This window comes from Oncorhynchus mykiss, chromosome 8 (genome assembly GCF_057628025.1).
Source record: "Oncorhynchus mykiss isolate SJ-2025 chromosome 8, ASM5762802v1, whole genome shotgun sequence".
Classification (NCBI taxonomy): domain Eukaryota; kingdom Metazoa; phylum Chordata; class Actinopteri; order Salmoniformes; family Salmonidae; genus Oncorhynchus; species Oncorhynchus mykiss.
Window position 1 is genome coordinate 27,081,654 of NC_143029.1, and position 21,439 is coordinate 27,103,092.

General features: G+C 41.8%; 1 protein-coding gene across 2 annotated transcripts in view; it reads left to right on the forward strand.

Moving 5' to 3' along the window:
• Positions 1–1,867: 1,867 nt before the first annotated feature.
• The window catches only part of daam1b (dishevelled associated activator of morphogenesis 1b), a 126,305-nt gene continuing 106,733 nt past the window's right edge, over positions 1,868–21,439 (forward strand). For both annotated transcript variants that reach the window (XM_021612170.3, XM_036985191.2), the window contains exon 1: positions 1,868–2,016. The gene's annotated coding sequence lies outside the window, so the exon portion shown is untranslated. The remainder of the gene's footprint in view (positions 2,017–21,439) is intronic.

Consider the following 21,439-nt stretch of genomic DNA (forward strand, 5'->3'; position numbering starts at 1 on the left):
CAGAGCCTCTTCAACCTCAGGAGGCTGAAGAAATTCAGCATTGCACCAAAAACCATCACTAACATCTACAGATGCACCATTGAGAGTATCCTGTTGGGCTGTATCACTGCATGGTACGGCAACAGTACCGAACGCATCCGCAGGACTCTCCAGAGTGTGGTGTGGTCTGCTCAACACATCACCGGGGGCACACTGCCTGCATCCAGGACATCTACACAACCTGGTATCACAGGAAGGCCAAGAAAATCATCAAGGACCTCAGCCACCCGAGCCACGGCCTGTTCACCCCGCTACAATCCAGAACACAAGGTCAGTACAGGTGGATCAAAGCTGGGACTGAGAGACTGAAAAACAGCTTCTATCTCAACTCCATCAGAATGTTAAATAGTCAACACTAGCCGGTACACTGCCCTGAAATTTAGTCACTGTCACTACCCGGCTACTCTACCATGCACCTTAGAGGCTGCTGCCCTATGTACATAGTAATGGAACACTGGGCACTTTAATAATGGAATACTAGTCACTTTAATAATGTTTACATACAGTTATACCCATTTCATATGTATATACTGTATATTCTAGTCAAGGCCTATCCTGTTTAACTATTGATGTACATATGCTATTCTACCCTACGTATTCTTCAGATATATAGGCAATATGGATAGAATATGTAGCATATCCCAAGACACACACTGGAAGCCGACATTGCTCATCCTCATATTTCTTATTTCAGAATTCCATTAATAGCACTTTTTTAGATTTGTGTATATTATTGTGTATTGCTAGATATAACTGCACTGTTGGAAGTAGGAACACAAGCATTTTCCTACATCCGCAATAACATCTGCGAAATATATGTATGCGACCAATAACATTTGATTTGAAAGACACTATTTGTGGAATAACCTAAAAGCTGTATGGCTAAGAGGCCATGTTGAATTTAAAAACATTTTTTTAGAAGAAAGTTTATTGGATAATTATTTTATTTCACAACCCAGCTCCCTTAGTAGAGGTTCTTGTAGACAGATTGCATGATCAATATACAGTTTTTTGCTATGCATTATACATTTCTTGAAAATTGCAGGTTGTGAAAATATGAAATCAGTTGATTAGCTTGGCAATAAATTGACTTGAGATAGTAACCAAGTTCTACAACTACTTTGGTGTTGTTACTGACTTATAAACAAGAACATACTGTCACAATATTCAGAGCAGATAGCCTAACATAAAAAAATATTGCTTTATTGATTATTATAATAGGCATTTTAGCCTAGGAATTTTGATAAACCTGGGAAAATGTATCAAAAGCCACAACAGAAAGAGATAGCAGTGAGATGATTCGATTAACCTGTCTCGGGCGCCCGGTTACGCGTGTTGTACACCGGGTGAAAGTTGATTGCATTCGTTTCATAACAGGGCTGTCCCGCTCAAAGCCCACGGCTAAATCGGCTCAAAATATGCTGCCTTGTTGACAACATTGCCGAGTGGCGCAGATTACTGATCGATTTGAGAATGGTGCTCCTCACCGTTTTTGCCCGTTCACGTCACGGGCCATAGACCGGTGCCCTGCTGCTCAGCATAATCGAATCCGCCCAGTGAAGCTCTTCAAGGGTAAATAATATCATGTGTTTGTAATACTCACGAGAGAAAGCTAGATGGTAGCATTGGCCAACTACAGTTCCCAGAAAACGCTTATCGCTATAAGCATGCACATTGGCTTTTTGATAATCGCAAAGGGGATGATGTCACTGGGACAATCTCTATTGAATTCTCCTCGCGTCCTCTCTCCTCTCTTATCTCCTCGCCTCCTTATTAAACCCGATTGGAGGATAAGGTCAGAAGGGCGGGACCTCTTTTTTAAAAATCCAATGGCTTTTGAGTAGGAGGCGAGGAGAATGCCTATGCAATTGAGATTATCCCAAAAATACTGAGTCTACGGGTAGCTCAATATTAAACAGTACATTGTTTGCTGGGAGTACTTGTGGATATCATCAGAAAAATGTGCACCCACACGAGGTAAGAATGCTTTTGGTGCAGACTTTTGAACGAGTTTCTTGAATACGCTCATCATCCGTGCAGAACCTTCGATAGGCCCCTTAGAAATTCTATTGTGCTGTTTGTCTTGCAGAAAGATGCAGTGACACCGGCTAGAGTGATCAGAGACAACTGCATTTAGGACGCATTTCCTTCTGTTGATGTGTAACGTGGTTACATCCTGCGTATTTGTTGTTGCTGTGTTAACTTTTTCTATACTCTTATTTCCACAACTTGTATACCTAGTGTTGAAGTTCGACGCTCAGGAGAGCCTCTGTGATCAATTGTTTATTATCAACAGTTTCGATGTCGTTCGAGTTGGCAAAGCCTGTCAGTAATTTGCAGGTGCTGTTTGCATCTCATGTAAGATAAACACCCACGTAGGCTAGCCTACTCAATTGGTTTAGTAGCTGTAACGGGCTAATTTGATGCTCCATTAGCCGTTACAGGTTAGGTACTGTTTGGCGTAGCAGAGGAGACTGGTACATACCGGTAGTTAGTCCGGCTAGCTATTGGTTAACTATCTGCATTGACCCTTTTTAGTGTTAACTCTGACACGCTGACCAGACCGGACACGTCGCGTGCGCCGCTAAATAAGTGTAGAAATCCATGTTATTCAATTATTGCGCCAACGAGCGTCTGCGATGCCAAGGGCTAAAATATAAGTAATTCCTATTTCTGACGCAGATCGAGCTGAAAGTCCTGCCTCTCCCATCTCCTCATTGGTTTATAGAAGCAGGTACCCATTGAAAGACGAACTTTTTTGCTGGTAGTCGTGGTAATACTATGAAAGCTTAGATTGATCACCATATAAGTTCAACATGAAAAAGCTTGGAAGGAGGAGTGATGACTAGAAACGATTCGGTTGGCCGTTTTATGTGTGGATTAATTTGTCAGAGTAGAGTTCAGGGAAAACAGCCTTGTGCAGTTCAGGTAAAATAACAAGTCAATGTTTATATCACAGGACAAATTAGCTAGCAACAGCAAGCTAGCTAAATAGGACAAATTAGCTAGCAAGTGCAAGCTAACTAGCTAAATTGCCATACATGTTTAATGCTTTTTGACCTGTCCCCAAATTAATGTCATTGGTTCAGAGTTTGTTTTGATATTTTACCCTGCGTGTCGTGGTCGCATTTGGTGTAGGGAGACAAAATACATTTATGCACGATGGCGCAAGCGTGCAGCCGGTTTGGGTTCCGTGTGACTCTTCACATGCGCTGCTTAGTATCTATCCTGTTGTCTAGTCACGTGCTTTCGGAAAGTATTCAGACCCCTTGACCTTTTCCACATTTTGTTACTTTACAGCCTTGTTCTAAAATTTATTTCAAATAATAATAATCCTCAGCAATCTACACACAATACTCCATAATGACAAAGCAGAAAAAAAACAAATTCCTTACTTACCCAGCCATGAGATCAAAGGGATTGTCCGTAGAGCTCTGAGACAGGATTGTGTCGAGGCACAGATCTGGGGAAGGGTACCAAAACATGTCTGCAGCATTGAAGGTCCCCAAGAACAGTGGCCTCCATTATTCTTAAATTGAAGAAGTTCGGAACCACCAAGACTCTACCTAGAGCTGGCCGCCTGGCCAAACTGAGCAATCGGGGGAGAAGGGCCTTGGTCAGGGAGAACCCAATGGTCACTCTGACAGAGCTCCAGAGTTCCTCTGTGGAGATGGTTGTCCTTCTGGAAGTTTCTCCCATTCTGCAGCACGCCACCAATCAGGCCTTTATGGTAGAGTGGTGAGACGGGAGCCACTCCTCAGTAAAAGGCCAAGTCAAAGTCCAGACCTGAATCCAATCGAGAATCTGTGGAAATAACTGAAAACTGCTGTTCACAAATGCTCTCCATCCAACCTCACTGAGCTCGAGCTGTTTTGCAAGGAGGAATGGGAAAAAATTTCAGTCTCTCGATGTGCAAAACTCAGTAAAAGGCCAAGCGACTTACAGCTGTAATCGCAGCAAAAGGTGGCGCTACAAAGTATTAACTTAAGGGGGCTGAATAATTTTGCACGCCCAATTTTTCAGTTTTTGATTTGTTAAAAAAGTTTGAAATATTCAATAAATGTCGTTCCACTTCATGATTGTGTCCCACTTGTTGTTGATTCTTCACAAAAAAATACAGTTTTATATCTTTGTTTGAAGCCTGAAATGTGGCAAAAGGTCGCAAAGTTCAAGGGGGCCGAATACTTTCGCAAGGCACTGTATTTGATAGAGCAGTCTGACTGAGCGGTGGTTAGCAGCAGCAGGCTCGTAAGCATTCATTCAAACAGCACTTTAGTGTGTTTTGCCAGCAGCTCTTCCCTGTGCTTCAAGCATTGAGCTGTTTAGGACTTCAAGCCTATCAACTCCCGAGATTAGGCTGGTGTAACCGATGTGAAATGGCTAGCTAGTTAGCGGGGTGCGCGCTAATAGCGTTTCAAACGTCACTCGCTCTAAGACTTGGAGTAGTTATTCCCCTTGCTCTGCATGGGTAACGCTGCTTTGAGGGTGGCTGTTGTCATTGTGTTCCTGGTTCGAGCCCAGGTAGGAGCGAGGAGAGCTGGCAAAATGCACAAAAGTGCTGTTTGAATGAATGCTTATAAGCCTGCTAGTGCCTACCATCGCTCAGACTGCTCTATCAAATCATAGACTTAATTCTAACATAATAACACACAAATGCGAGCCTTAGGTCATTAATATGGTTGAATCCGGAAACTATCATCTCTAAAACAAGACATTTTTTCTTTCAGTGAAATACTATTATATTATATAGATATTTTATCTAACGGGTGGCATCCATCAGTCTAAATATTCCTGTTACATTGCACAACCTTCAATGTTATGTCATAATTACGTAAAATTCTGGCAAATTAGTTCGCAATGAGCCAGGCTGCCCAAACTGTTGCATATACCCTGACTCTGCGTGCAATGAACGCAAGAGAAGTGACACAATTTCACCTGGTTAACAGGTGATTTTAAAAAAGGCATTGGTGTTTATGGTTAGGTACACGTTGGAGCAACAGCAGTCCTTTTTCGTGAATGCGCACTGCATCGATTATATGCAACGCAGGACACGCTAGATAAACTAGTAATATCATCAACCATGTGTAGTTAACTAGAGATTATGATTGATGAAGTTTAATGCTAGCTAGCAACTTATCTTGGCTTCTTACTGCATTCGCGTAACAGGCGGGCTCCTCGTGAGGCAGGTGGTTAGAGCATTGGACTAGTTAACCGTAAGGTTGCAAGATTGAATCCCCGAGCTGACAAGGTAAAAATCTGTCGTTCTGCCCCTGAACAAGGCAGTTAACCCACCGTTCCTAGGCCGTCATTGAAAATAAGAATGTGTTCTTAACTTTGTTTGAAGGCCACCAAAAATTCAGAGATTTCCATACCCAACTATAACATCTTCCGTCAAGATAGAACTGCCAAAGGGGGGGGAGTTGCAGTCTACTGCAGAGATAGCCTGCAAAGTAATGTCATACTTTCCAGGTCCATACCCAAACAGTTCGAACTACTAATTTTGAAAATTACTCTCTCCAGAAATAAGTCTCTCACTGTTGCCGCCTGCTACCGACCTCCCTCAGCTCCCAGCTGTGCCCTGGACACCATTTGTGAATTGATCGCCCCCCATCTAGCTTCAGAGTTTGTTCTGTTAGGTGACCTAAACTGGGATATGCTTAACACCCCGGCAGTCCTACAATCTAAGCTAGATGCCCTCAATCTCACACAAATCATCAAGGAACCCACCAGGTACAACCCTAACTCTGTAAACAAGGGCACCCTCATAGACGTCATCCTGACCAACTGGCCCTCCAAATACACCTCCGCTGTCTTCAACCAGGATCTCAGCGATCACTGCCTCATTGCCTGTATCCGCTACGGAGCCGCAGTCAAACGACCACCCCTCATCACTGTCAAACGCTCCCTAAAACACTTCTGTGAGCAGGCCTTCCTAATCGACCTGGCCCAGATATCCTGGAAGGACATTGACCTCATCCCGTCAGTTGAGGATGCCTGGTCATTCTTTAAAAGTAACTTCCTCACCATTTTAGATAAGCATGCTCCGTTCAAAAAATGCAGAACTAAGAACAGATACAGCCCTTGGTTCACCCCAGACCTGACTGCCCTCGACCAGCACAAAAACATCCTGTGGCGGACTGCAATAGCATCGAATAGTCCCCGTGATATGCAACTGTTCAGGGAAGTCCGGAACCAATACACGCAGTCAGTCAGGAAAGCTAAGGCCAGCTTCTTCAGGCAGAAGTTTGCATCCTGTAGCTCCAACTCCAAAAAGTTCTGGGACACTGTGAAGTCAATGGAGAACAAGAGCACCTCCTCCCAGCTGCCCACTGCACTGAGGCTAGGTAACACGGTCACCACCGATAAATCCATGATTATCGAAAACTTCAATGAGCATTTCTCAACGGCTGGCCATGCCTTCCGCCTGGCTACTTCAACCTCGGCCTACAGCCCCGCCCCCCCCGCTGCTCCTCGCCCAAGCCTCTCCAGGTTCTCCTTTACCCAAATCCAGATAGCAGATGTTCTGAAAGAGCTGCAAAACCTGGACCCGTACAAATCAGCTGGGCTTGACAATCTGGACCCTCTATTTCTGAAACTATCCGCCACCATTGTCGCAACCCCTATTACCAGCCTGTTCAACCTCTCTTTCATATCGTCTGAGATCCCCAAGGATTGGAAAGCTGCCGCAGTTATCCCCCTCTTCAAAGGGGGAGACACCCTGGACCCAAACTGTTACAGACCTATATCCATCCTGCCCTGCCTATCTAAGGTCTTCGAAAGCCAAGTCAACAAACAGGTCACTGACCATCTTGAATCCCACTGTACCTTCTCCGCTGTGCAATCTGGTTTCCGAGCCGGTCACGGGTGCACCTCAGCCACACTCAAGGTACTAAACGATATCATAACCGCCATTGATAAAAGACAGTACTGTGCAGCCGTCTTCATCGACCTTGCCAAGGCTTTCGACTCTGTCAATCACCATATTCTTATCGGCAGACTCAGTAGCCTCGGTTTTTCGGATGACTGCCTTGCCTGGTTCACCAATTACTTTGCAGACAGAGTTCAGTGTGTCAAATCGGAGGGCATGCTGTCCGGTCCTCTGGCAGTCTCTATGGGGGTGCCACAGGGTTCAATTCTCGGGCCGACTCTTTTCTCTGTATACATCAATGATGTTGCTCTTGCTGCGGGCGATTCCCTGATCCACCTCTACGCAGACGACACCATTTTATATACTTTCGGCCCGTCATTGGACACTGTGCTATCTAACCTCCAAACAAGCTTCAATGCCATACAACACTCCTTCCGTGGCCTCCGACTGCTCTTAAACGCTAGTAAAACCAAATGCATGCTTTTCAACCGATCGCTGCCTGCACCCGCATCCCCGCCTAGCATCACCACCCTGGATGGTTCCGACCTAGAATATGTGGACATCTATAAGTACCTAGGTGTCTGGCTAGACTGCAAACTCTCCTTCCAGACTCATATCAAACATCTCCAATCGAAAATCAAATCAAGAGTCGGCTTTCTATTCCGCAACAAAGCCTCCTTCACTCACGCCGCCAAGCTTACCCTAGTAAAACTGACTATCCTACCGATCCTCGACTTCGGCGATGTCATCTACAAAATGGCTTCCAACACTCTACTCAGCAAACTGGATGCAGTCTATCACAGTGCCATCCGTTTTGTCACTAAAGCACCTTATACCACCCACCACTGCGACTTGTATGCTCTAGTCGGCTGGCCCTCGCTACATATTCGTCGCCAGACCCACTGGCTCCAGGTCATCTACAAGTCCATGCTAGGTAAAGCTCCGCCTTATCTCAGCTCACTGGTCACGATGGCAACACCCACCCGTAGCACGCGCTCCAGCAGGTGTATCTCACTGATCATCCCTAAAGCCAACACCTCATTTGGCCGCCTTTCGTTCCAGTACTCTGCTGCCTGTGACTGGAACGAATTGCAAAAATCGCTGAAGTTGGAGACTTTTATCTCCCTCACCAACTTCAAACATCAGCTATCTGAGCAGCTAACCGATCGCTGCAGCTGTACATAGTCTATTGGTAAATAGCCCACCCATTTTCACCTACCTCATCCCATACTGTTTTTATTTATTTATTTTTCTGCTCTTTTGCACACCAATATCTCTACCTGTACATGACCATCTGACCATTTATCACTCCAGTGTTAATCTGCAAAATTGTAATTATTCGCCTACCTCATGCCTTTTGCACACATTGTATATAGACCCCCCCTTTGTTTTCTACTGTGTTATTGACTTGTTAATTGTTTACTCCATGTGTAACTCTGTGTTGTCTGCTCATACTGCTATGCTTTATCTTGGCCAGGTCGCAGTTGCAAATGAGAACTTGTTCTCAACTAGCCTACCTGGTTAAATAAAGGTGAAATAAAATAAAAAAAAAAAACTGACTTGCCTAGTTAAATAAAGATTAAATAAAAGGTGTAAAAAAATTAAAATAGCAAAATCGGTGTCCAAAATGACCGATTTCTGATTGTTATGAAAACTTGAAATCGGCCCTAATTAATCGGTCGACCTCTACACTGTATGTACATATCTACCTCAATTACCTCGTACCCCTACACATTGACTCGGTACTGGTACCCCGTGTATATAGCAAAGTTATCATTACTCATTGTATATTTATTCCTCATGCTATTATTTTTTTAAATATTATTTATTTTTCTCTCCATTGTTGGGACGATCCCGTAAGTAAGCATTTCATCATTAGTCTACACCTGTTGTTTACAAAGCATGTGACAACGTTATTATTTTTTGACCTGTATGAGATGGAACACGGGATATCCCGCAGATTTTATACTAAAGCTGGCAAGTGTATTCCTGTTTGGTGGACAATTTATTAGCAGAGCTGGAGAAAATGATAAGGCAATTTACTCATGTCTGGCGCCCTACTGAAAGGTAAGTGATCGTCAGCAGCCTTGGATATCTTGGTGTTTTCTGTATACATGTATTCAGCTTATTTTTAGATGGTGTGGTGCATTAAACTGAATATGTTTTGCAAGCCATTTCAGTCTTGGTTACATAAGGGAATAGGCCCAGAGGCCCACAGCAGTTTATGAAATCATCTTGGTATCATCAGTGCAATATTTTATTAAGTGCAGTGAAGGTCAGTAGGCTATTATGGCTTCACGGTTCAAAAAACGATCATGCATTTTATATTCTGTGGTTTTCAGTGATCTTTCATACCTCTAATGGGCATCAGTGAATGTACTATGTGAGATGTAGATCTGTGGCTTGGCATACACCCCTAAATCACCCATGCATGTCCTGTGTCTCAAGGATTGTGTGTAATGGAGTTCGCTACAGTATGCCTTGGTGTGGATACAGATTTCTTCTGAAATATACAAGCCACCTATACACCTCATGACCAAGTCTATGAATCACATGCTAAAAAGTAGTAGACTAGTAAATTCTAGGCTTATAGAATGAGCAGTCACTCGGTGACTAGACCCTGGTATTAAACCAATGAAGGTGCAGGGCTCTTTTTAGAGTGATGATTATATAACTTTTCTCTATAGAGTCTCAAGGTTCCTCCCCTGAGCACAAAGTCATTGCCACCTGTCTCCATTAATTTCTTCTTCTGACAGACAGCTCATTGGAGATGCTCTCAGAAAGGTCAGGCTCCTTAAAGCCCCTGATTTGACTGTTTTGGGTATTTATAACCAATACCCCTTTCTCCTTATCCTGTGTGCGCCTCTGGGCCAGTCGCCATGGCAACTGGCTCGACCTTGGGAAAGTGGGGAGGGGAAAGGGAGCAATGCGGGGATGCTCTCTCTATCTTCCACAGGCTCCATTCCACTCCATTCAACTGCCTGGCCTTGAGTCGTAGGGCTGGATTAGCCGGACAATAGCAGGAAAATCCATCTGCAGTGACTGCCTCGCTTAGTACTGCTTCTGTTCAGAGACTTTGCTCTGTTTGGTTCCCTTGTCATTTATGCGAAAGGAGGAGGAACAGTACAAGAAAATTGTGTTTTCATGCCCCGGTTTACATAAGAGTGCAGGTCACGTTTTCTGCTCTAACACTGAGGGAGAGCATCTTTGGGAGAATAAGGAAGAATGGGGGCTCTTATTGAAGTTCATCGTGTTGTTGCCACAGGGGATTGCTACCGAGATATTATTTTCAGTTATTTTAAAGAGATTGAACTGAGATTTTGTATACTTATAAGGCAGTAGTTTTTAAAGTAGCGCTCAGGAGCCTGAAAGGGTCCCCAAATTTGTGTACAACAACATCACGTCATTGTTCTCGAGCCCCCATATCGGGTGCCTAAAGACAGTCAAAAAAATCAAAAAATAATTGTGGTGTCCATGTTGGGCTCTCTCCGCAACATCATTGGACAATACTGTGCCGACCTGATCCCGCCTCCCACTTTAACCTTGCAACCTTATTGGTCATAATTCCACCTGTCAATCAACATTGTCCATCAGTTTGGTTGCAACAGGGGTGTTCTAGTAGTTGCATGCATGATCTCATGAGAATAGTATGGCAAGCGAATGTGATAATGTAATTTTATACAATGGAAAAGTTATACTTTTATATGTTGGTATAAAAATGTTCTACTCCTTGAAAGTTGTGTATTGATTATAGCATATGCCTCATGATGAATTATGATCGCTGGCAATCAACAGCTGCAGGGTTGCCCATTGGATAATCCCATATCATGGAATATGTGTGAAAGTTTATAAAAACTAGGGGCACACATGGGATTATTTGTTTTGGATGGTTGACACAATAAAGGTAGAGTTATATTTTCTTAAAAAGTGGGTGAAAGTTTGCAGTATACATTTCTCGATCACATAATAGTTATGCGTGTTGTCACGATTCATGAACGGTATAAATGGATGGACGTGAACCTTATAGTCTATTGTGCAAAACTTTCCTAAAATCGAACAAAATACACCAGCGATACCATTTAGGAGATACAGGTTGTGAGCATAGTGTTTCTGATCTGTTTGACAATCATCTTGCAATGTATTTGTCTGGCTACAATGCCATCTTTCCAGAGAAATGCATTGAAAGAGTAATGAAACTACCGAGGTTTAATAGATTAGAAAACATTTGAACTTATGATGCATGGATTTGATCGCTGTATTTTCACTGTTATCAAAATAACTAAGGCTAAGGGTATGCAGCCAGGAAAGGCATTCACGACATGACAGGGATGAGCGTGCAGATCTGATGCACTAAAGGATGCCGGGTTAGAATGTTTCTCTGCTGGGAGAGGACTGTAGATGGTTTATTGCATTATGCGTCAATGTATGCATAATGTAATTAAACCATCTACAGTCCTCGCCAAGTCCAAAATGAGAGTGTTTAAAAAAAATAACGAGAGAATTTGACATTTAAATTCATAAATGGATATTTCCAACAATGACTGATAAAACATAGCGGGGGCTACAAAGTGGACTTTCTAATGGCTGCATACTCCAGTCTATCATTGTTGATCCTGGAGCCATTGAATGCTGGACTTCACTCCAGTTGAACATGAGAGTAGACACTTAAGTAGTGTGCTTGTTAAAAGCGGAAGACACATTTCAGTTGAATACAGTCAGTTGAACAACTGAGTAGGTATCTATCCCTCTTGTTTCAGAGTATAGCCAGAGCAACAATGCTCTCATTTCTCAAAATGTGGATGTTTGGGACTTCCACTTTCATAATGTATTGAGACTTTATGAAATAACAGTGATACTCTGACACCAGAGTTGAGAAACCCTGATAAATAGTGGAACATTTCTAAGTGATTTAGCAGGTGATGTATGGCACTACTACATCTGACTGTACCATACTATGGTGTTTGGTACTACAGCAGTTTCAGAGGACCAACATTGTGCAGGCCCACCATACAGTATGCGATAGGACCCTGTTGGCAATGGAAACAACAATGGGCCTGTGTGGCTGTTTGAATGTCTCTTTCTCTGCACAGTGTGCTTCACTTCGGACAGACAATGGCTTCATTTAGCGTCACTTATCCACTGAGTCCCTGTCTGTCACCAGGGTGCTCCCACCACACCCTGCCCTCGCCCCGTCTCGCCTCGTCCACTTGGGATTGACGGGTCAGACACTGAATTGACCACACCTGACCCTAAGATGGGAGAACACTTTAGGGATACTTCGTAAACAAATCAAATTTAGAGAATATATTGAAACAATGGTTTTGCCTTGACCAAGACACTTAACCCTACTTTTCTCCAGGGTGCTGTACTACTATGGCTGACCCTGTAAAGCAACACATTTCACTGCACCTATCTTTTTTTGCCTGGATGCAAGCATATAAGGAATTTAGCTCATCTGGTACGCTTGGGTCACTGGCAGCTCATGGTTGGGTTTCCCTTTTATATTCTGTGATTGTTGGATGTGGTAGGGTTTGCAAACCCTATCTTATTCCTGTATTGACGTTTCCAGTTTGTTGTCTTATTAGAGTCCCGCTCTTGAAAGTGGCAGCTCTAGTCTCTAGCTCAGTGCAGATGTTTCCTGTAGTCCATGGTTTCTGCCTGGGATATGTACATCATTGTGATGATGACTTCGTCAATGCACTTTTTAATGAAGCCGGGGATTTATGTGGTAAATTCCTCAATGCAATCAGATGAATCCCGGAACATATTCCAGTCTGTGTTAGCAACACAGTCCTGTAGCTTAGCATCTGCTTCATCCGACCTCTTCTGTATTGAGTGTATAACTGGTACTTCCTGTTTTGAGTTTTTGCTTGTAAGCAGGAATCAGGAGGATAGTCAGATTTACCAAATGGAGGGCGAGCAAGATCTTTGTATGCGGGGGAGGGAAAGATTTGTTTACGTCTCTGTGTGCGGGGTAAATGTGATCTAGATTTTTTTTTTTTTTTTTTTTTTTTTTTTTTTTTTTAAACAGCTTCAGTTGCACAGGTGACATGCTGGTAAAACTAAGGTAAGAGGGATTTCAGTTCCAATGTATTAAAATGACCGGCCACTAGGAGCGTCACCTCTGGATGTGCATTTTCTTGTTTGCTTATGGCCCTATACAGATCATTAGGTGTGATTATTAGTGACAGCATCAGTTTGTGGTGGTAAATAGACAGCTATGGAAAAATATAGATAAACTATTGTTGCGTGTCACATGCATGTAGTTTTTGTGGCCCCAAGATGGAGACGGGCTAGAATTTTTGGTAAAACTTGCCTATTTGGTTAGTGAACGGTCTTGACCACTGTCAATGTCTGTCAATAGGCACCACGCCCATGTTAATGCTGTACATGACATATGAGCCAGTTACTTTTGTATACAGTACAGAACGTGGAGGAAAAGTAGTGTAGTTCTGGAGGAAAAGTAGAGTAGTTCTTGTCTTGTTCTCCCTTTTCCATTTTGTTTCCCTCCGATCACGCTCTGTTCTTCTTTGCAGCTAAAATAGGATTATGCACCAAGCCGGGTGACTGTAATTACCTCTGATCTCTGCCCCGCCTCACCCTCCCTCTCTGCTATTTTCTCCTCCATCTCCCTCATTTTTCTCTTCAATTGCACTGTTTGTTTGCATTCATGTGGAAGTATCATTATTACAAGCTCTGCAGGAGAGCTTAGCTCAACTGAGCTGTTTTATCTGGACTCTCCCAGCAATTTAGGCCTAGATTATATTTGCGTCTTTTCTTTTGCCATTGTTTGAAGCTATCGACGAATATGTCTTGAATTACTGATATCATTTTACCCCTATTAAATGATGCTATGAAAAGATTACCCCCAAAAAATATATTTTAGAAATGCTGGTATTTGATTTTCTGAGCTGCATGATTTTGCGTCTTTTCTGCAAATTGGTAGTGCGGTTATGAATTTCCTAAACTTAAACGTGTACATGCGTGACTTATTTGCCTGGCTACCCAAACCCCTTCCGCTGGCCAAACTCTACGCCACGCCCAGGGACGTTAGTTTCTTCTCTGCAATGAGTCTTGATCTGAGTACCTCCCCGACTATTACTAGAATGGGAATCCATTCTAGACCCTCTGACTGGTCCCAGAAACCAATGGGTTGGGCCAGAGCAGAACAAACTTGGGTAAAGCGGCGTTTTGAAAATGTGTCATTGGCTTTGATACTCTTGATTGGATCATCTCTAACCAATCTCTGACTTTGTTTTGTACAACACCCCTCGTTTGACTCCCCACAAACGACTTCAATGATGGCAGTCTCCGACTGAAGTATGTAGCGAACGATACATGCAGTGGAAGAATTCGGTTTGAGTCGTCATGCAAATGAGATATACAGTTCCTTGCAAAAGTATTCAGCCCCCTTTGCATTTTTCCTATTTTGTTGCATTACAACCTGTCATTTATTTTTATTTGGATTTCTATTTGGATTTTTATTTGGATTTCATGCAACGGACATACACAAAATAGTACAAATTGGTGAAGTGAAATAAATTAAAACAAAAGTAGTGGGTGCATATGTATTCGCCCCTAAATAAGATCTGGTGCAACTAATTACCTTCAGAAGTAACATAATTAGTTAAATAAAGTCTACCTGTGTGCACTCTGTCACATGATCTGCCACATGATCTGTCACATGATCTCAGTACATATACACCTGTTCTGAAAGGCCCCAGAGTCTGCAACACCACCAAGCAAGTGGCACCATGAAGATCAAGGAGCTCTCCAAACAGGTCAGGGACAAAGTTGTGGAGAAGTACAGATTAGGTTATAAAAAAAAAAGATCTGAAACTTTGAACATCCCACTGAGCACTGTTAAATCTAGAGGTTGACCGATTTAATTGGAAGAAGGTACTCTGGTCAGATGAGACTAAAATGTAGCTTTTTGACCATCAAGGAAAACGCTATGTCTGGCACAAACACAACACCTCTCATCACCCCAAGAACACCATCCCCACAGTGAAGCATGGTGGTGGCAGCATCATGCTGTGAGGATGTTTTTCCATCGGCAGGGACTGGGAAACTGGTCGGGATGATGGATGGCGTTAAATATAGGGAAATTCTTGAGGGAAACCTGTTTCAGTCTTCCAGAGATTTGGGAGTGGGATGGAGGTTCACCTCCCAATACGACAATGACCGTAAGCATACTGTTAAAGCATCACTCAAGTGGTTTAAGCCCAGACCTCAATCCAATTGAGAATATGTGGTATGACTTAAAGATTGCTGTACACCAGCGGAACCCATCCACCTTGAAGGAGCTGGAGCAGTTTTGCCTTGAAGAATGGGCAAAAATGCCAGTGGCTAGATGTGCCACGCTTATAGAGACATACCCCAAGAGACCTGCAGCTGTAATTGCTGCTAAAGGTGGCTCTACAAAGTATTGACTTTGGGGAGGGGGGGGGGGGTGAATAGTTATGCACGCTCAAGTTTTCTGGGGTTTTTTTCTTCCTTTTTGTCTTGTTGCTTGTTTGTTTCACAATAAAAAATATTTGGTATCTTCAAAGTGGTAGGCATGTTCTGTAAATCAAATGATTCAAACCCCCCCAAAAAATCTATTTTAATTCCAGGTTGTAAGGCAACAAAATAGGAAAAATGCCAAGGGGGTGAATACTTTCGCAAGCCACTGTAGGCGTAGAAGCATTTTTCCAGATGAGCCTTTACTTTGAGTAAAATGTCTGCTGCTTGGTAGAGTTGTATTGTTTTTGTCTTTTCCTCTTGAGGCCCCTTTACCCATCTCATTCTCTATGGGCCGATGGGTCAGTCACCCTACTCCCAAGTCCTGAATAGAGGGAGATCTTAATTTATGGGAGTTGCCGTGCTCAAACTCCTGGTTATGGGGGACCTTGTATGTGTCCAAAAGAGCTCTTCTCAAGTATTTGCTGCTGTTTGGTGTTAATTAGCACCCTAAGGACCCAACCCACTGTTTTGCGCATTAGCTTGCAATTTCAATAACCTTGTGGAGGACGTGGACACTCCAAGTTCAAATGGGGCTTTTCCTAACTTCCATGGAGGCAGAGATTCTTCCATGGCCCCCTTTCAATCTGAGCCTCACCAGATGTTCAAATTCATCTCTGTGAAATGCTTTCTCGCTTGACACGATCAAATAAATGACTGGTTCTGAATCTGAGTTTTTGGCGTTGATGGAGCAGTTCGGAATTTGAAATTCCTGAAAATGGGAGTAGGCCTGGGTACTTTGGAATGCCTTCCATAAATTTGCTCAGAATTCTGCAACTCCTGATGTGGTAAATAATTGCAGTCTCTCCCTCGAACCTTTGTAAACAGAAACTTATTGAATATCATTAACATATTACGGCAATTCCACAGTAACTGAATTGTGTCCAATCAGATTTTTCACTTAAAAATGTATACCAAACAAAAAACATTGATTTCAAAGTTTATCAAACCATACTGAAATATGCACAAGTACTACTTTAACCATTTACAGTGAACATTTAAAAAAAATAAACATTTACTGGAAGAACTGTACAGATGTAACGTTTGGTAACAGAATTTCAGTAAAATCTCCCTGTTTTTTAATTTGATCACATTATTCCTAAATATCTGCCCCAAATTATGTTTCAAAGATGGCTGCAGAAAGATTGGGGTGACACCTTTACTTTAAAAAAAATCATGTTATTGAACTACATTAAATGAAGTGGATTCATAAGCCTTAACAGTATTGTAGTAATGGCATTCTATCATTTGTAGAATCTCTACGTGCATTATTATGGATATTAATGTCATTCTCTTTATGGTGATGTATCCTAAATAGGTACACAAAGGCATACCTATGCAATATCCTCCTTTGTATATTTGGGTATTCTATAACTAATTGGTAGGTCTACCTTTACTTGTTACTTCTGTGAAATTGTATTACCCTTACGAGGGAGAGAAATGTGAAAATATGTTAAACTTACACAAGGCAAATAATATGTGAAATATGTGTTTATTTGTTGGCAGGGGTCTATACTTTCTACTTCTAATACTTTTTAAATACTTTTTCTGCTGATGTTTTCTAAGACCTCTTTTCCATCTGTTTGACCAGAAATCAAAGCCTTTGATTATTCCTAATATTTAGGATGCCATCATTTATACAAGATATAGACTCTTAGCTAATATTTGACACCAGATTTGACATGCTCCTATGAACTTGGTGCTCAAGGGTCCTTTTACATGGAAATGACAGTTAGTCTTGGAAGACTAGCCCTCGGTGGGCTCAAAGAGATCCTGCTAAACAAACAAACAAACATTTAGAATTTTGGACAGCGAATGTAAGACAATTCAACCAGTTCGAATCCCAAAATACTTCACCAATCTGTGTGGATAGAGCAGGCAAAATAGTTGTTTACATGCGTGATGGACAAACAAGTGTAGCCTATGGTGAAAGATGTGACTGAAATTTTAAGGGTGGGGAGAGAGCGAGAGGGTTGATGAGCAGGCTTGACGTGCTCGCATCTTATGACTTGAATTAGGTCCACAGAATTATACCTAGGATGAGTGGCTTCAATGAAGGAACTTTTGAATGTATTTTGCGCTAACAGGCTTGAGCTAGCAAGGTAACAAGCTTGTGTGTGCAGAGTGGCACCAGAATTAACACATCTTATCTTTTTTTTTGTAGTTTATGCTTCGGAGGTAGCCTAAACACGCACACACATCTGCAAAGATTTTCAGCTTGCAGGCAGACGCTGGAATACATTTCTGAGTGACAGTGAGGGCTTTGTATAGGCACGTTGTTGCGCTTTTTGTGGGACTAGAAAAAAATGCCTTGATCGTAAAATAAAGTTATTAAGCGGTTTCCATGCTTTTAATATAACGGTTCTGTTATTGAACAGTATGGATCACTTTCGTTCCTGGTTCTGTTCCTTGATAAAAATATTTTTGGTTCTGTTTCCTGAATCACTTCCAACCCTTGATAGAATTAGTGTTATTTTTGATACTTCTGTCAAATGTGTCTCACGGATCAAGCCTGTCCATCAGCGCAGCCGACCCCTTATCATAGTGCACACTTACTCATTGCTAGCCTGAGTCTGAGCTGCATCATGTTGGCTCCCCACTCCGTTTAGGTATGTTGAAACTGTTAACTACTGTTTGCAAAACAGTGTCCGTAAAGACTACAACACTTTACAATGGAAGATGGTGATCAGCGACAAGTGCTTTTTGAGTTTGGTTTTTGGTTTTGATTGTATTTTTGTATTTTATTTTTTAAAACATTTTTAACATATTACAAGTTTTTTTAATAGAAATTCCAACCCCAAAATAGTGAACATTCAATTGCCAAAACAGAAAATATTCCATTGTCTCTGTCAGGTCCACATTGGGTAGACATCAATAGAAAAATTGGAAATTACTCTGAAATGATACAATTTATATTACTTACTCATTTTTATTAGATTACTTTATCATCTGATCTCTGCTCAGGCAAAGGCAGCCAATACACAAGTATATATTTTTAAACCTGCATATTTAGCTAAAAGAAATCAAGGTTAAGCAGGCAATATTAAACTAGGGAAATTGTGTCACTTCTCTTGCGTTCATTAAACGCAGAGTCAGGGTATATGCAACAGTTTGGGCAGCCTGGCTCGTTGCAATCTAATTTGCAAGAATTTTACGTTATGACATAACATTGTGCAATGGAACAGGAATATTTAGACTTATGGATGCCACTCGTTAGATAAAATACGGAATGGTTCTGTATTTCACTAAAAGAATAAACGTTTTGTTTTCTAAATGATAGTTTCCGGATTTGACCATATTAATGACCAACGGCTCGTATTTGTGTGTTTGTTCTATCAAATCATAGACTTAATTATAATAGTCGGACTGAGCGGTGGTAGGCGGCAGCAGGCTCGTAAGCATTCATTCAAACTTTACTGCGTTTGCCAGCAGCTCTTAGCAATGCTTGCTTCACAGCACTGTTTATGACTTCAAACCTATCAACTCCTGAGATTAGGCTGGCAATACTAAAGTGTCTATAAGAACATTGAATAGTCAAAAGGTATATGAAATACAAATGGTAGAGAGAAATAGTCGACGTGTCATAATTCCTATAATAACTACAACCCAAAACATATATTAATAATAATTCGGCCGATTTAGTTGGTATCGGCTATTTTTGGTCCTCCAATAACCGGTATCGGCGTTGAAAAATCATAATCGGTCGACCTCTACTTTCAAGTGATATCCTCTGGGTCCACATTGTACATTTTGTTGTATATGTCTGTTACCCAAAATAAATTCAATTCAATACTGTGTACTAATTTAGAACATACTGTTCAGTAAAAACAAATACACTAAGCAACAAATACAGTGCCTTGCGAAAGTATTCGGCCCCCTTGAACTTTGCGACCTTTTGCCACATTTCAGGCTTCAAACATAAAGATATAAAACTGTATTTTTTTGTGAAGAATCAACAACAAGTGGGACACAATCATGAAGTGGAACGACATTTATTGGATATTTCAAACTTTTTTAACAAATCCAAAACTGAAAAATTGGGCGTGCAAAATTATTCAGGCCCTTTACTTTCAGTGCAGCAAACTCTCTCCAGAAGTTCAGTGAGGATCTCTGAATGATCCAATGTTGACCTAAATGACTAATGATGATAAATACAATCCACCTGTGTGTAATCAAGTCTCCGTATAAATGCACCTGCACTGTGATAGTCTCAGAGGTCCGTTAAAAGCGCAGAGAGCATCATGAAGAACAAGGAACACACCAGGCAGGTCCGAGATACTCTTGTGAAGAAGTTTAAAGCCGGATTTGGATACAAAAAGATTTCCCAAGCTTTAAACATCCCAAGGAGCACTGTGCAAGTGATAATATTGAAATGGAAGGAGTATCAGACCACTGCAAATCTACCATGACCTGGCCGTCCCTCTAAACTTTCAACTCATACAAGGAGAAGACTGATCAGAGATGCAGCCAAGAGGCCCATGATCACTCTGGATGAACTGCAGAGATCTACAGCTGAGGTGGGAGAGTCTGTCCATAGGGCAACAATCAGTCGTATATTGCACAAATCTGGCCTTTATGGAAGAGTGGCAAGAAGAAAGCCATTTCTTAAAGATATCCATAAAAAGTGTCGTTTAAAGTTTGCCACAAGCCACCTGGTAGACACACCAAACATGTGGAAGAAGGTGCTCTGGTCAGATGAAACCAAAATTGAACTTTTTGGCAACAATGCAAAACGTTATGTTTGGCGTAAAAGCAACACAGCTCATCACACTGAACACACCATCCCCACTGTCAAACATGGTGGTGGCAGCATCATGGTTTGGGCCTGCTTTTCTTCAGCAGGGACAGGGAAGATGGTTAAAATTGATGGGAAGATGGATGGAGCCAAATACAGGACCATTCTGGAAGAAAACCTGATGGAGTCTGCAAAAGACCTGAGACTGGGACGGAGATTTGTCTTCCAACAAGACAATGATCCAAAACATAAAGCAAAATCTACAATGGAATGGTTCAAAAATAAACATATCCAGGTGTTAGAATGGCCAAGTCAAAGTCCAGACCTGAATCCAATTGAGAATCTGTGGAAAGAACTGAAAACTGCTGTTCACAAATGCTCTCCATCCAACCTCACTGAGCTCGAGCTGTTTTGCAAGGAGGAATGGGAAAAAATGTCAGTCTCTCGATGTGCAAAACTGATAGAGACATACCCCAAGCGACTTACAGCTGTAATCGCAGCAAAAGGTGGCGCTACAAAGTATTAACTTAAGGGGGCTGAATAATTTTGCACGCCCAATTTTTCAGTTTTTGATTTGTTAAAAAAGTTTGAAATATCCAATAAATGTCGTTCCACTTCATGATTGTGTCCCACTTGTTGTTGATTCTTCACAAAAAAATACAGTTTTATATCTTTATGTTTGAAGCCTGAAATGTGGCAAAAGGTCGCAAAGTTCAAGGGGGCCGAATACTTTCGCAAGGCACTGTAAAAGTTAGCTTATTTGTACATTTTGAAGTGATGAAGTGTTGATTCCTCGAAGTGAAGTGTTTAAACTTGTTTGAATTGTTCAACTATTATTCAAAAATACAGTTTTATATCTTTGTTTGAAGCCTGAAATGTGGCAAAGTTCAAGGGGGACGAATAATTTCGCAAGGCACTGTATCAGCATGCTAGGCTCATCCTACTGAGAATGCGTCATCTTATGCTCAATTCTGTTGATTCCCACCTGTGTTAATTTTGGTACAGCGCGTCCCGTCAGCTGATTATCAGCTATTGTCAAACACACGTGAGTCTCGAAAGACGATTCTCTTCCTCAAAACTGTGCAGTAAATTAAACTAGATGAAAAGCCAAAATGACATCCTGGCATTTAAAGCATACAAAATGTTTGACATTTCACATACAGTACCTTAAATAGCTACTATTTAGAACACAAGAACAGGTATTGGGACTCCACCATTGTCCTCATTCAGTTATAGAAGCATATCAGAACAACATATCAGAACAAGAGGTTGTTGTCTGCAAGGTAGGTCACCAT